Below are 16,790 nucleotides of genomic sequence, written 5' to 3'. Positions count from 1 at the left end.
CAATTTCACATCCGTCACATCCATAACGAAAAAGTGTCACATCCATAACAAAGATTTTCCCTCAAAATTGCAAAAATGTCAAAATAAAATAAAATCAATCAGTTTTGTTCTATAAAGAGCCAACTCTTATCCTTTTGTTGAGCATTATTTATTTTGGGTTGTGCAGTTTAATTCACAGAATTTCTACGAAATATGTTGTATACTGTAAACTCACAGACTTTTTTTGTCACATCCATAACGCTTGTTTATTTTCCTCATTTAAAGTATTAACATGTTCACAGATTCAATTTTTTTGATCCCATAACTCTGTGGTTAGTTGTTTTGGAAAATATAAACAGATGATTTAATATAATGTTAACGTATACTTTCTCAGCGAATTTATGTTTTGAATTTTTACTGCAAATGTCACATCCATAACGCTGGAATCAGCCATATATATATATATATATATATATATATATATATATATATATATATATATATATATATATATATATATATATATATATATAAATATAAAGCACCTTAGACTTTTAGCACATTTTAATTTTTCTTGATTCATACACACTGGGGGAAATACGTATCGAACACCTCACATTTTTCTCAGTAAATGTATTTCTAAAGGTGCCATTGACTTGAAATCTTCACTGAATCTTGGTAACAACCAAATAACTCCATGCAAAGAAAACAAATCTAGTTAGTTTACTAATGACGTTAGTGTAATAAAATGAAAAGATGCAGTGAAAAAGTATTGAACACATGAAGAAAGGGAGGTGTAGAAAGGCAGTGACAGCCCAGACAGCAGCTGAAATCTCTCATTAGTTTTTCAGCAACCCTCTGCTCTTCCTCAGTGTAAATGAATATCAGCTGCTTCAGTCCAACATCTACATTAGCAGGAGGATGAAGATGAAACCAGGGGTCCGTTCTTCGTACGCGGATTACTCAATTAGCTGGATTTGGATATTGACGATTTGACACGATCCAGGATCGTTTCGTTCTTCAAAGCTAATCCGAGAGTTGTTGTCATAGCAACAGTTCTGCTAGGTCAAACCTGATCGGGAGCAGGTTCAATTCATATAAACAGGATTAGATCGGCTCAGTTCAAGCAAATATAATACAGAAAGTGTTCCGAATTCTGATATTTTCTTACAGTAGTGGTTATATACACTTGGGAAAATGGTACAAATTTTTAACTATATATATAAAGTTATAGTTATTAATAAAATAAATAAAGTTATACATATTAATAAAACTTATGCAATCTTTACCATCGAAATGAAAGTACAAAGACTGCCACCTGGTGGTGCAAAGAGAAAACTTATTGATATGAACTTTTTAAATCGCTTTAGTACAAATTGTGTATAATAGAAATGCAGAATATGTGACTTTTTTTTAAAGCAATAATACATTAATGCAGTCATAAACATGTTTTGACAGTTAATATGCCAGTGATTTGATGCTTCACAAAAGTTGCAGACACCTTTACCAATATGAAAATGCTTTTGTAAACAACCAGTTATTCTTTACACCGATTAAAAAAACTGCTACTATAATAAAGAAAATCTTTTCTAAATGAAGAACTAAATACATTGATTTGCATGGAAATACATGATGAATACTCTTGTCCTGACAAATGAAAGTGTAAAGCAGCTCATAACAAATGTGGAAAGTCCTTGCGTGTCATATTTCACAAACCGTTTACTGCTAATTTGATGTAATTTTGCTCACATGGATAATTGAATATTAATCAGATGATGTCATTACGCTGCTGTGCCGTCAGCCAATCGTTGCATTGCTGATCATGATTTCGAGGATCGATAGATCTGTCCTTCATAACACACGCAGCGATCTCAGATCAGTTCATCCAGACATTCTAATCTGATTCGCGAACTTGTTTGAAGAACCAAATTAGCGAGAGATCAGATATCAAGATTAAAAGATCCAGGATCTGCCAAATCATCTTAGATCATTTAAGCGAGGTACGAAGAACGGACCCCAGGGTGGACATTTCAGCAAGACAATGATCCAAAACACAGCTGAGAAACTCTCAAATGCTTTCAGAGAAAGAAAATCAAGCTGTAGAATGGCCCAGCCAATCACCTGACTTGAATCCGATAGAAAATACAGAAAAAAGGTCAGATTTGACAATCGAGACCCACAGAACCATCAAGAATTTCACACTCTGTTGAAGTCTGTGAGAAAACTCACACCTGAGCAATGCATGCGACTTTATTTTCCATATGAGAGACGTCTTTAAGCTGCCATCACTAAAACATCTTTATATAAAGCATTAAATACATTTCAGTAGTTCAGCACTTTCTCCTTGTGTCATTTCATTGTTATTACAGATAACTCATTTATCAGATTGTTTTGTTTAATTTTTATGTTTGTATTATTTGGGTTATAATCAAAATCTACTTCAATTCCATGTCAACAGCTCCTTTAGAAATATTATTACTAGGAAAAAAACAGGATGTGTTCAATGCTTATTTTCCCCAACTGTATATTCATTTTTGTTTCCTTTTTTAATAAAGCTATCAAAATGTGGATTAAACAATACCTACCCTTGTTTTAGGACAACTTGGATTAACTTTGCTGATCTGCTTCAAATGTTGACTATAGTTCCAATAAGAAAATTTTATTATATATTTAAAACATTTTCCAAGTGATGTTTAACAGAGCAAGAACTTTCCATCTGAAGAAAGTCGTATTCCTTTTAGTTCGGCTGGATTGAAAATACACATCTTTTCTTAATGTAAAAACTTTAGCCACATTACAAAACTAAAATTTGATTGTCTACAGCAGGGGTCACCAATCTCGGTCCTGGAGGGCCGGTGTCCCTGCAGGGTCTAGCTCCAACTTCCTCAACACACCTGCCTGGATGATTCAAGTATACCTAGTAAGACCTTGATTAGCTTGTTCAGGTGTGTTTGATTAGGGTTGGAGGTAAAATCTGCAGGACACCGGCCCTCCAGGAACAAGTTTGGTGACCACTGGTCTACAGAATAAACCATGGTTATCCAGTGATTTGCCTAGTTAACCTAATTAACGCAGTTAAGCCTTTAAATTGCAGTTTAAGCTGAATAATACTGTTACAAAATAACTACTAAAATAATATGCAGTCATCACAACAAAAACAAAAAAATTAGCTATTAAAACTATTATGATAGGGGAAAAAAAGTTTTAAAAAGATTTTTACCCCGTTTAACAACACTTGATTGGAAAATTATTCATTTCGTAGGTGGGATAATATATTTTATACAACTGTACATATATAATCATTATTACAATACATTACAAAAAATATACTGCCAAATATTCATGCCTGCACAGCCTGTCTGCTCAAATATCTGTCACATATATGTCTGTCATATATTAGGGTTACTTTTGTCAATCTATCAGACTGATGTAAAGTTTATACTCGCACATTTGTTCAGTTCAGAAGATTTTGAACACGGTCCCTATATCAGAGATGCCCAAACTAGGGCCCGCAGGCAAAAGGTGGCCCCCCATCCATTTATAGAAGAGAGGCAGTTTTTTTGGGGGTAGTTTGTTTTAATGTTAAACTACAAAACAGCAAACTGAAACTAAATGTTTCAACCAAATGTTGTAAATGAATCTGATTTAAAAAGATATACTGTCACTGATGGATAGAAGACAATGCAAAGACATCAGTAACAATGATGTACTGATAGACATTGGCAGCTAATGTAATTTCCCTTTTGAGAATTACCAAAGAATACTTTTCTGAAAATTATATTGAAATGGTAAAAGTCTGAATATAAACCCTAATTTAGCTCAATATCTGTCAGTATGTACTTGCACATCAACTGTTCACGCAATTTCATAAGTAACGTTAAAAAATACGACATTAAGAGACAATTCAATTCATTATCGTTCGCCAAATAACGTTAGCAGATATATTTATGATGTGCGATTAACCCTTTCAATAAATCAGTAAGTAAAAACATAGATAACACTGTACATGAGCTCTTTTTCTGATGATAATTATATGTAAAACTTCATGATAAACCCGGTCTGTCATGCTGTCAGCATTAGCCGCGGCGCTACAGCTAAGTTAGCAACATCCGCTCCGATATTCACCTGATAATAACAAATAGTCGATCTTCCAGTCCTGGAGTGCGGTCCTTCCCTTTAACAGATGCTTCTCCCTCTGCAATCTCCTGCTCACTTGGAGAAACGTACAAACTCATCAAAGTATGCGGTGAAAAGCAAACCGAGCACACTATTCTGTTTCAAATGAACGCGGACATGTTGTTATCCCGTGACGCACGTCCGGGTGTCTGACCAATCGGAGAGCTGCGTCCAGGAAGCGCGTGAAAGCAGGCAGGTTTTACGCGGGGTTTTTTTGGGGTTATTTTATATTCTAAATATTTTGTTGATATTTGATATTCATAAATGTACATGTTTCAAGATTTCCCCAAAAATTCAAAAAATTGTGATATATTTGAAGACAATAAGAGAGATAAAAGATAATTAATTTGTGGGCTTCAACTGCCCTGCTACTTATTTTGCTTTGTTTATTATTTATTTTATTTGTTCATTTTTGTTATTGTATTTATTTATATATGTTGTATTATTATTTGGGACAACACAGTGGCTCAGTGTCACCTCACGGCAAGAAGGTCGCTGGTTCAAGCTTCGGCTGGGTCAGTTGGCATTTATATGTGGAGTTTGCATGTTCTCCTCATGTTGGCGTGGGTTTCCTCCGGGTGCTCTGGTTTCCCCACCGTCCAAACACATGCACTATAGGGGAATTACCAACTTACGTCACAAGGGTTTAACCGCGCATAGTGGTTGCAAAAAAGGACCAGCTGCAATAGCAAACATGTCGATTTGTGCAATAGGATACCAAATTTGTAAGTCCAAAAATAGAAAACGTAACTTTTACTGTACACCACACTGCTTTTAACCGCAGATGTTATTGGCTAACAGCCATTATAAGAGCTGAATGGAGTGAGGACCTAATTAAAAATGCGTGACTCTGCAGTTCTCATTTCCTATCAGGTAAGTTCACGCTATTATGAATTATACACATTACTCGTTTTTGATTGCAGCAATGATTTCAGCAAAATCGGTTATATATGGTGAATTTAACTGCGGACATTGAATGCTTAGAATGAAATGTAAACATGTGCATTCACATACTCTGCCGTACAGGTGAAGTTCGCTGTCAGAATGCAGTAGTTTTGCTTGTTGATGATTACCCAGGCCCTGTACAGCTCCGTCTTCTTTCCTTGTCTTTGGCTAGGCAGAACCTCGGTTTTTAGCACTACATAGTTTTGAATCTGGTAATCATGGATCATTATTTCTAGCACATGACCACACAGAACAACGTTGTAGGCATCCAAAGACTTGTAGGCCTTTACCTTTAACTCTCTTGTAAAATCACCTGGGGCCTCATGTATCAACGCTGCGTACGCACAAAAACTTTGCGTACGCCAGGTTTCACGCTCAGAATCGCTCACGTTTGGATTTACTAACAATGAACTGAACGTGGGAATGTGCGCAGCTTCACGGCAGCTTTCTGGCTGGCGTACGCACATTTTTTGTGCGTGTCTGTTTTATTTCCATTGGCGACTCCTAGAGGCAGTTGTGTTAAATTCTTCTCTACAAAGTGTCTAAGCCTTGCAATGGGAGCTGTATGAGACGGGTTCAGCAGGTATATAAGGTTTCCATACCATACAGTTGACCAGCCAAACATTAAAGCACAATTTGCAGCAGTCGCCTGTTTTCCCAATGTAATCTGAGCGATCTACTGCACGCACATTGCTATAAAGACACTATCTGAAGATGAATTTGCATGCGTGAATCAGAAACATTTCCATTCAATAAATGTGCAAATAAAATATGATGCTTATTGATATGAACTTATTGATGATTCCTACTTGTCTTTCTCGTGATAAATAGTGGGCAAAATCTGATATGTTGCGGGGGAAAAAACAAGAAAGAAATCATCAGACGCTGGATTCGAGCCGAGTTCATGCTCGAACGGAACTATTCATGATCACATGCGTCTTACAAGGTGCGCCACTGAGACTGGTAAGGGTACTGCAACATTTTACAGATATAAACCACACTATTTCTATCTTTGATGCACTCAGTGCGATGTTCAGACCCAACTGTGTTAACCGCATCAGCTAAACTCTCCCACTCTATTTTTTTCTTTTGTTGTTAATTCCGGAGAACAAACTTGCAAATAACACCGCTTTTCTCCGGTCTACCTCCGAAAGCAGCACCTCCAATTCACATTCTGTTCAAAGTTTCTCTTTTTGCTTGCTTTTTCCATTGCTTTTTCGTTGGGTTTTGCCATTAGCATAGTCATTAGCATATTCATACGGGGGAGGAGGCAGGGAGGGGTTTTGTGCTCGTGCATGTTGCGCTCAGTTTCACGTTCATTCAGATGTACAAAAGAATATGCGTGAGATTCGGCGTACGCAGTGTTTCATACATCTGAATTTTTTTCTGCGTACGCACATTTACAGCTTTGTGCGTACGCAATGTTTTAGTATGATTTCCACGCAAGTCTTCGTACATGAGGCCCCTGGAGTTTCAAGGAAATTGTATATTTGGGGCTGGATGCTTGGCCATTTCGTCTTATCCAATATCCATTGTTAGGGTGCTATCGCAAATGGACCTGTCAGACGAACGTCGCTCACTTTAATGTTAATTTTGCAGAATAACGTCAGTGGGTGACGAGCTGTTATAATACACTGAAAGCGTTATGTAAATAATAAATATAATATGTAATCAATATAACTTATCTCAAAGACAACAACAAACTTTGTACCGCATCGATGTCATTCGTTTGCTGTGAATGCTAGCGCTCCCATTTTTTATAATAATTTTTTTAGTTATAATTAAAACAGATATTTTTAATCTACTTGCACTACATTTTTAGGCAAGTAGTAGTAGTATGATTTTTCAGTACTCTTTCCACCATTGAGTATTAGAGAACGTTTTTATTCGGGAGATTTTTATTCATTTATTTATTTTTTAATACATATATTTTGGCCTTTTTTGCCTTTTATTAAGTGGATAAGACAGTATTTCAGACGGGAAGCGAAGTGGGAGAAAGAGAGGGGGTAGGGACGGGAAATGTCCTCGTGCCGGGATTCGAACTTGGGACGCCCTAAAGTGCTGCTGCACCATATGTCAGCATGCTGACTACTAGGCTATTGTGTTGAGATTCGGGAAATATTTTAAGTGAAATGTTTGAAAAGGTGCCTTCTGGTGCAATTTTAGAATATTTATCTTTAATCAAACTAAAAGATTGTACATGACTGTTTTCAGTGTTGTTACTTGTATGATTTGTTGTGTTTATACAATGTTAGTTTGTGAGGAAACTCATATGATTATTGTAACACCTTGATTCACTCAGGAAGGCAAACAGATCACAGGATTTATCAAACATGTAGATTTATTTACAAACACTTACTTGGAATGACATCGATAACACAGGAGACACAGGAACGACATGGAGTGATAATCGAGAATACCGGACGAAGGACTGACCCAAACTAAGGGGTATAAATACACAGGAACATAATGACACTGATGATACACAGGGAATAAACACAGGTGGAACAGATGAACATTAATTAATGGTGGGAACTAGAACAAAGGAGCACATGGGGAAGGTCACATGATGAAAACAAACACACAGGATCTGACAATTAAATTATTATATATTGTATATTTAGTATATGTTTTTGCCGTGAATATAGCCAGTGCTGCTGATATGGCATTAAAACTTAAATAAGTAGATAAATAAAAATGTCATAATATGACCTTGATCTCTGCTGTCGACTTTTGATGTTGACAATTCAACTCTACAGTTTAACAAAGTGACTTTTATTGAGATTTTAGTATTTTGAAACAGTAATGCATAATAAATAATATAGAGAGAAATACATGTGTAAAATAACAGAACATGTACTGGCAGTTTATTATAAGGTGTTTGTAGCATAATATACAATGGTATATCACTTTAAACTGTTACAAATGGGAATAAAAATCACTTTTTTAAACCTATCAATGTTAAAAGTTGTCGGAAGAATCACATAATGCAATTCAAAAACAAATAAATGGGGGAAAATACAAGCATGAAATCACAATATACAAAAAAGTGTTGATTTACGGATATTTTTACAGTGTATAATGCAGCAGCTATAGTGAGGGTGGAGATGACAACAAAATAAACTACGCAGAATCCCACTATTTGCTTAAGCAATGATTAAACTCTTAAAAAACCAAAGTCTCTTTATACAAATACAGATGTATAATTTAAACCTCAACAGCCAACTTTATCAAATGAAATGGGTGCAGTTGACTCAAAATTGACCGAAAGTTAATTCTACTCATTTGAAAAGAGTTCAACTCAGTGTTAAAGGTAATGAGTAGGGCCAGACAGAATCTGCGGACGTTTTTTGCTATTTCTGCGGAGAATTTTGGTAAAAATCTGCAGATTTCTGCGGAATTACTTTGGGAGTATCATAATTAAAACCCTAATATATTAAATAAAAAGTAATAAATTACTGAATAAATTCAGATTTACACATTTACGCAGATAAATAAACAGAATTAATAATGGGCTAAAAATCTGCAGAAATCGGTGGAATTCTGCGGAAAATCTGTGTGGGCCTAGTAATGAGTTAATTAGTTTAAACTTGATTGTCCGTTCTGTTTGACACAGAAAAGAAAATTTGTATTTAACACTGGATTTAGGACAACAATTACAAACAAATAACAACAATAACAACACTCATCAAGACAACAACATAAGTTTTAATTTTAACAACCAAATTAGCCCCATACAAACTGCAGGTCATTCACTTTAAACAGTGATCCGATTTAAAATAACAACTGCCATTGGGATAAATGACTTTTTATAAGCATTTCTTCGTGCTTTAGGAATTCCAAACCTGCGCCCTGATGGTAACAATTCAAGTGATGTTTCGTAAACAAATTTCGGGAGGAGCATGCGCAGAAGTTTCAGTATCGAATACGTCATTGACAATTATCCCATCATCAAATCAGTTCTTGAGCAACCCCTATATATACCAAAGCTGTCTTACCTGCAACATCTCATGACTTTAGCGTCCCTCCACCACCCTGTCACCTCACCTCTTGCATTGCCTTCCCGGGGGGAGCGTTCTGGGGCCGGGCTAGATACTTTGCTCGAATCCCAACTCCTCTTTGTTTCCTGATAAGGGGAATAACTCAAGTTGGGGTGTCTCCTCAAGCTCAGAGCCCTCCCCCCGGACAGCACACCAAATATGCTTTATACTTAAACGAATGCAAGTGTGAACTCGTGAAAAGCTGAGTGAAGGGGATGAGTATTATCTTTAAAAATCACAACTGCTGTTTTTTCCAGTCAAATAAAATCTGCAATGCAAGTTGTTTGTGACCAGTTATCTTATTTGCCTGATTGATAATTTGCGATAATTTCTTTTTCTGTATAAGATTTGTGTTACCAAACCATGAAACAATATTATATGTGAGAACACTCTCTATCAATGATCTATATGCCATGTTTAAAGTCTGTGTACTTACATTAAAACTTCTCAACTCGCGGAGGAGATAGAGGCGCTGACTTGCCTTCTTATAAACCTCCTCTACATTACTATTAAAATTCTGTTTATTGTCAATAATTGTGCCTAAATACTTAAAATTTGATACCTGCTCTATTTGTGCATTTATGGTTTATAAAGTCTAGTATCTACTGCTCTTGCTTGACTCCCCAAAAATAACTCTTTTGTTTTCTCAATATTTAGGTGTAAAGAGCTTTTGCCAAACCAATCTGTAATTCTATAAATATATTTAAAATATAAGGAGCTATTCATTTCTTCCTGACATTAAATACCTCATTACTTCAACTTAAATGGAGTAAGTTCACAATACTCATATAGATTAGTTTTTTAACTTAACTAGTTTGTAGCACTCGGTTTCCTCAAATGGTTTGAGTTGCCTTAACTTATTGTGTTTTACAGCACACAGTTGGTTTAAGTTCTCTTTATTTATTGTGTTTTACAGCACACAGTTGGTTTAAGTTCTCTTTATTTATTGGGTTTTACAGCACACAGTTGGTTTAAGTTCTCTTTATTTATTGGGTTTTACAGCACACAGTTGGTTTAAGTTCTCTTTATTTATTGGGTTTTACAGCACACAGTTGGTTTAAGTTCTCTTTATTTATTGGGTTTTACAGCACACAGTTGGTTTAAGTTCTCTTTATTTATTGGGTTTTACAGCACACAGTTGGTTTAAGTTCTCTTTATTTATTGGGTTTTACAGCACACAGTTGGTTTAAGTTCTCTTTATTTATTGGGTTTTACAGCACACAGTTGGTTTAAGTTCTCTTTATTTATTGGGTTTTACAGCACACAGTTGGTTTAAGTTCTCTTTATTTATTGGGTTTTACAGCACACAGTTGGTTTAAGTTCTCTTTATTTATTGGGTTTTACAGCACACAGTTGGTTTAAGTTCTCTTTATTTATTGGGTTTTACAGCACACAGTTGGTTTAAGTTCTCTTTATTTATTGGGTTTTACAGCACACAGTTGGTTTAAGTTCTCTTTATTTATTGGGTTTTACAGCACACAGTTGGTTTAAGTTCTCTTTATTTATTGGGTTTTACAGCACACAGTTGGTTTAAGTTCTCTTTATTTATTGGGTTTTACAGCACACAGTTGGTTTAAGTTCTCTTTATTTATTGGGTTTTACAGCACACAGTTGGTTTAAGTTCTCTTTATTTATTGGGTTTTACAGCACACAGTTGGTTTAAGTTCTCTTTATTTATTGGGTTTTACAGCACACAGTTGGTTTAAGTTCTCTTTATTTATTGGGTTTTACAGCACACAGTTGGTTTAAGTTCTCTTTATTTATTGGGTTTTACAGCACACAGTTGGTTTAAGTTCTCTTTATTTATTGTGTTTTACAGCACACAGTTGGTTTAAGTTCTCTTTATTTATTGGGTTTTACAGCACACAGTTGGTTTAAGTTCTCTTTATTTATTGGGTTTTACAGCACACAGTTGGTTTAAGTTCTCTTTATTTATTGGGTTTTACAGCACACAGTTGGTTTAAGTTCTCTTTATTTATTGGGTTTTACAGCACACAGTTGGTTTAAGTTCTCTTTATTTATTGGGTTTTACAGCACACAGTTGGTTTAAGTTCTCTTTATTTATTGGGTTTTACAGCACACAGTTGGTTTAAGTTCTCTTTATTTATTGGGTTTTACAGCACACAGTTGGTTTAAGTTCTCTTTATTTATTGGGTTTTACAGCACACAGTTGGTTTAAGTTCTCTTTATTTATTGGGTTTTACAGCACACAGTTGGTTTAAGTTCTCTTTATTTATTGGGTTTTACAGCACACAGTTGGTTTAAGTTCTCTTTATTTATTGGGTTTTACAGCACACAGTTGGATTAAGTTCTCTTTATTTATTGGGTTTTACAGCACACAGTTGGTTTAAGTTCTCTTTATTTATTGGGTTTTACAGCACACAGTTGGTTTAAGTTCTCTTTATTTATTGGGTTTTACAGCACACAGTTGGTTTAAGTTCTCTTTATTTATTGGGTTTTACAGCACACAGTTGGTTTAAGTTCTCTTTATTTATTGGGTTTTACAGTACTCAGTTGGTTTAAGTTCTCTTTATTTATTGGGTTTTACAGCACACAGTTGGATTAAGTTCTCTTTATTTATTGGGTTTTACAGCACACAGTTGGATTAAGTTCTCTTTATTTATTGGGTTTTACAGCACACAGTTGGATTAAGTTCTCTTTATTTATTGGGTTTTACAGCACACAGTTGGATTAAGTTCTCTTTATTTATTGGGTTTTACAGCACACAGTTGGTTTAAGTTCTCTTTATTTATTGGGTTTTACAGCACACAGTTGGTTTAAGTTCTCTTTATTTATTGGGTTTTACAGCACACAGTTGGTTTAAGTTCTCTTTATTTATTGGGTTTTACAGCACACAGTTGGTTTAAGTTCTCTTTATTTATTGGGTTTTACAGCACACAGTTGGTTTAAGTTCTCTTTATTTATTGGGTTTTACAGTACTCAGTTTGAGTTCTCTTTATTTATCGAGTTTTACTGCGCTCAAATTGCTTCATTTACTCAAATGGATTAAGTTGACAGTACTCATATAGATTAGTTTTTGAACTTAAATGGTTTGTTGCAATTGTTTTCCTCAAATGGTTTGGGTTAACTTAACTTTTTGGCATTAACAGTGTTCAAAAACAACATTTAAGCCTTTTTAATAGATTTTTAGAGTCTTGATTTTTTCTAAATTTTTTTGTTCAACATTTATTACTTTTTAAGACCCCGCGGACTCTCTGTTATAGCTATGATTTTTCATTACCACCCATATTTGTTCAGTGAATATTGTTGATGCCTTAATTATTAATATAGATAATAACATCAACAGGGTGGCACAGTGGCTCAGTGGTTAGCACTGTCGCCTCACAGCAAGAAGGTCGCTGGTTTGAGTCCCGGCTGGGCCAGTTGGCATTGCTGTGTGGAGTGTGCATGTTCCCCCTGTGCTTGCGTGGATTTCTTTGGGTGCTCTGGTTTCCCTCACAGTCCAAACACATGCGCTTTGGGTGAATTGGATGAACTAAATCGGCTGTAGTGGATGAGTGTGAATGAGAGTGTATGGGTGTTTCCCAGTACTAGGTTGTGGCTGGAAGGGCATCCACTGCATAAAACATATGCCGGAATAGTTGGCCCTTTGATACAAGCAGCATACTGTATTGTTTACCTGCTATTAATTCTTCGATGTGTATATTTGTTATGCTATCAACAGAGAAATAGATTCTGATTGAGTGAAACCACTATCCCGCGGTTCTGAGGTGGTAGTGAATTTCAGGCGTTTTATTTCCCATAAACTCAGACAACCACAGAGATGGCTATGCTGAGATCAATATGAATCCAATATAGGCAGAATCGGGTTTGCATGCTTCCTCTATAGACTCATAATGTGCACTAGATAGTGTGCCACCAGATGAATGTGTCTCCAGTGTTGTCTTCTCACTCGATTATTTTTCAATAAAACTCCTCCCTCTCACACATATGGCAAGCGTCAGCTCTTATTCTCAGGTCCTTGAGATTGTTTCTGTGTATTTACTGGACCCAAGTCTTTCCACCACATGCACAGCTCAACTTTAGATCCCTTAGCTAAATTGGCAATATCGAATGAAGGACTAGACAATAGAGCAGAGGAAATATTGCAGCATGCACTGAGTGAGAGCTGTCATGTCCATGTCTGACTCGAGAATATATATGCGATACAAGGGCAAAGGTGAGGGACTGCATCACGCTGGTACGTGTGAGATGATGATGATGATGATGATGACGTACACAAAAGCAGTTTGACATTCTTGTTGGAGTGTGCAAAGAGGAGACCATTAGTCACAGGACAACACACGGGCTTGAAATTTTGCATGCCAATCAACATTTATTACTGAGTCGTGCAGGATGGATGGATGGATGGTAGATAGATAGATAGATAGATAGATAGATAGATAGATAGATAGATAGATAGATAGATAGATAGATAGATAGATAGATAGATAGATAGATAGATAGATAGATAGATAGATAGATAGATAAATGAATAAAAGAATGGTGAATTGATGGATGGAACAAACAAAAGATGGATGGAAGATAATGCAGAATAAACAAAAGATGGACGGATGGATGGATGGAAAGAATAAAATAAGCAAAGGAAGAATGGATGGATGTTTGTATGGATGGATAAAATAAAAAGAAGAATAAATGGATGGATAAATGCAATAAACAAAAGAAGGATAGATGGAGGGATGGATGGAATAAATAAAAGAATGATGAATTGATGGATGGAATAAAGAAAAGATAGACAAATGGATGGATGAATGAATGAAAAAAATGTTGAATGGATGGAATAAAGAAAAGAAGGATGATTGATGATGTAGAATATAACAAAATATAGATGGATGAATGAATAAATGAAAAAAATGTTAATGAATGGAATAAACAAAAGATAGATGGATGATGATGTAGAATTTACAAAAGATGGATGGATGGATAGAATAAACAAAAGATGAATGAATGAATACAACATTTTGATAAATGGATGGAATAGACAAAAAGATTGATAGAATAAACAAAAGGAGGAAGGATGATGACGTAGAATATACAAAAGATGGATGGATGGATGGATGGATGGATGGATAGAATAAACAAAAGATGGACGGATGAATGAATGAAAAAATGTTGATGAATGGATGGAATAAACAAAAGGATAGATTGATAGAATAAGCAAGGGAAAGGATGGATGGATGCATGAATGAAATAAGCAAAAGAAAAATGGATGTAATTAACAAAAAAAGAATGCATGGATGTTTGTATGGATGGATAGAATAAAAAAGATGGATGGATGGATAGATTGATGGATGGATAATATAAACAAAAGATGGATGGATGGATAATATAAACAAAAGATGGATGGATGGATGGATGGATGGATGGATGGATGGATGGATGGAATAAGCAAAAGTAGAATGGATGGATGGATGTAATTAACAAAAAAAGTATGGATGGATGTTTGTATGGATGAATAGAATAAAAAGATGGATGGATAGATAGATTGATGGATGGATAATATAAACAAAAGATGGATGGATGGATGGAATAAGCAAAAGTAGAATGGATGGATAGATGAATAAATGAATGAATGAAATAAGCAAAAGAAAATGGAAAAGTGGATGGAATTAACACAAGAAGAATAGATGAATGGGTGTATGGATGGATAGAATGAAAAAGAAGCATGGATGGATAGGATAAACAAAATATGGATGGATTAAAAAAATGATGATAGATGGAATAAACAAAAGAATAGATGGATAGACTGATGGACGGATGGATGGATTAAACAAAGGACATACAGGTTATGATAAACAAAAATGGAATTAATGGACAGATTAAATGAAAGGATGGATGGATGGATGGATGGATGGATGGATGGATGGATGGATGGATGGATGGATGGATGGATGGATGGATGGATGGATGGATGGATGGATGGATGGATAGATAGATAGATAGATAGATAGATAGATAGATAGATAGATAGATAGATAGATAGATAGATAGATAGATAGATAGATAGCGTATATGACATATAAATCAGATTTAAATGGATAAACTAGGCTAAATAAAAACTATAAAATCAGTAATGTGATTGGCTGTGTGGATGGAGAGCAGGGTGCTGTTGTTCTTAGCTTTGATTACAGATCTAATGATGCTCTGATATGATTATTGAAGCTAATGTCCTCCGTGTGTCCAGATATACAGATGTATTTACTGCATTAATTTGGATGCACTTAAGGGTTAGGCTAACTGATCTGTCACGGGGACTGCAATGAAGACATCAGTGAAAGCAGATATGAACGTGTTGACAGATTATGACAGACTCTTCCTATATAAATTACAGAGCTAAACATCAGCATATTGATTCAGTTATTCATTCAAACAATTTCAGAGACATATTACTGTTTTGCCTTATGAGTTTTTTATCTTTTTGTCACTTTATTGACTGGTCAATTGAGAGGGCGGACAGGAAACAATAAGAAAGGGGATCAGGAAATCACATGAGACTTAAATGAATGGTGTCAAGTCAAGCATCGATATTAGTATTGCTCACGTGTGGTATGATAGATTTCACAGATTTGAACAAACCTCTAACATAGTATCATCTTATCCATTTATCTTATGCACAACATCTATATGGACTGCACATTATTCACAAAATATATTGTGATCCCACATCTCCAGTAGGTACTAGGCGTTAGATGTACTGCTGAAGATAGATACTAAGATAAATACTAACAACCAATAAGAATATAAGAACATTTCTGCTGAGGTTTTGTTCTAAAGTGGTTTTTGTTTTAGATTTTATTAGCTCTGAAAACAATCTATTACCTGTTTAATTTAGTATGATCATTACATTATTACATTTCTGATCAAATAGTGTTTTTTTAAATATCTGCATGGATGGATGGATGGATTGGCGGATGAATAGATGGATAAAAAAAGAAGGATGAATGGATGGATGGATGGATAGAATAAACAAAAGATGGATGAATGGATGTGCAGATGAATGGATGCAATACACAAAAGAATTAAAGATGAATGGACAGAATAATCAAAAAGATGGATGGATGGATAGAAAAAACAAAAGAAGGATGGATGGATGATGGATTGATAGATGGATAAACAAAAGAAGGAAGGGTGGATGGATTGATGGATGGATAGATGGATTGATGATATGGATGGATAGATGGATTGATGATATGGATGGATAGAATAAACAAAAGAAGGATGGATGGATGAATGGATTGATAGATGGATAAACAAAAGAAGGAAGGGTGGATGGATTGATGGATGGATAGATGGATTGATGATATGGATGGATAGATGGATTGATGATATGGATGGATAGAATAAACAAAAGAAAGATGGATGGATGGATCAACGAATGGATAGTTGGAAAAACAAAAGAAGGATGGATGGATGGATGGATTGGTGATATGGATGGATAGAATAAACAAAAGATGGATGAAGGATGTGCAGATGAATGAATGCGATAAACAAAAGAATAAAAGATGAATGGACAGACTAATCAAAAAGAAGGATGGATGGATGATGGATTGATGATATAAATTATAGAATAAACAAAAGGATGGATGATGCGCAGATGAAAGGATGCAATAAACGAATAAATAATGGATG

The 16,790-nt window shown here is 35.2% G+C and overlaps 1 protein-coding gene across 5 annotated transcripts in view; it reads right to left on the bottom strand.

The window, feature by feature from the left end:
* Positions 1 to 4,287, bottom strand: part of anapc1 (anaphase promoting complex subunit 1) — a 169,425-nt gene extending 165,138 nt beyond the window's left edge. For all 5 annotated transcript variants that reach the window (XR_012388948.1, XM_005157066.5, XM_005157067.5 and 2 more), the window contains exon 1: positions 4,105 to 4,287. The gene's annotated coding sequence lies outside the window, so the exon portion shown is untranslated. The remainder of the gene's footprint in view (positions 1 to 4,104) is intronic.
* Between the last annotated feature and the right edge of the window lie 12,503 nt (positions 4,288 to 16,790).

The sequence above is a fragment of the Danio rerio genome, chromosome 13, assembly GCF_049306965.1.
Source record: "Danio rerio strain Tuebingen ecotype United States chromosome 13, GRCz12tu, whole genome shotgun sequence".
In the NCBI taxonomy this organism is placed as follows: domain Eukaryota; kingdom Metazoa; phylum Chordata; class Actinopteri; order Cypriniformes; family Danionidae; genus Danio; species Danio rerio.
The sequence above is the reverse complement of the archived record's forward strand: the minus strand, read 5'-3'. Positions and strand labels throughout refer to the sequence as shown.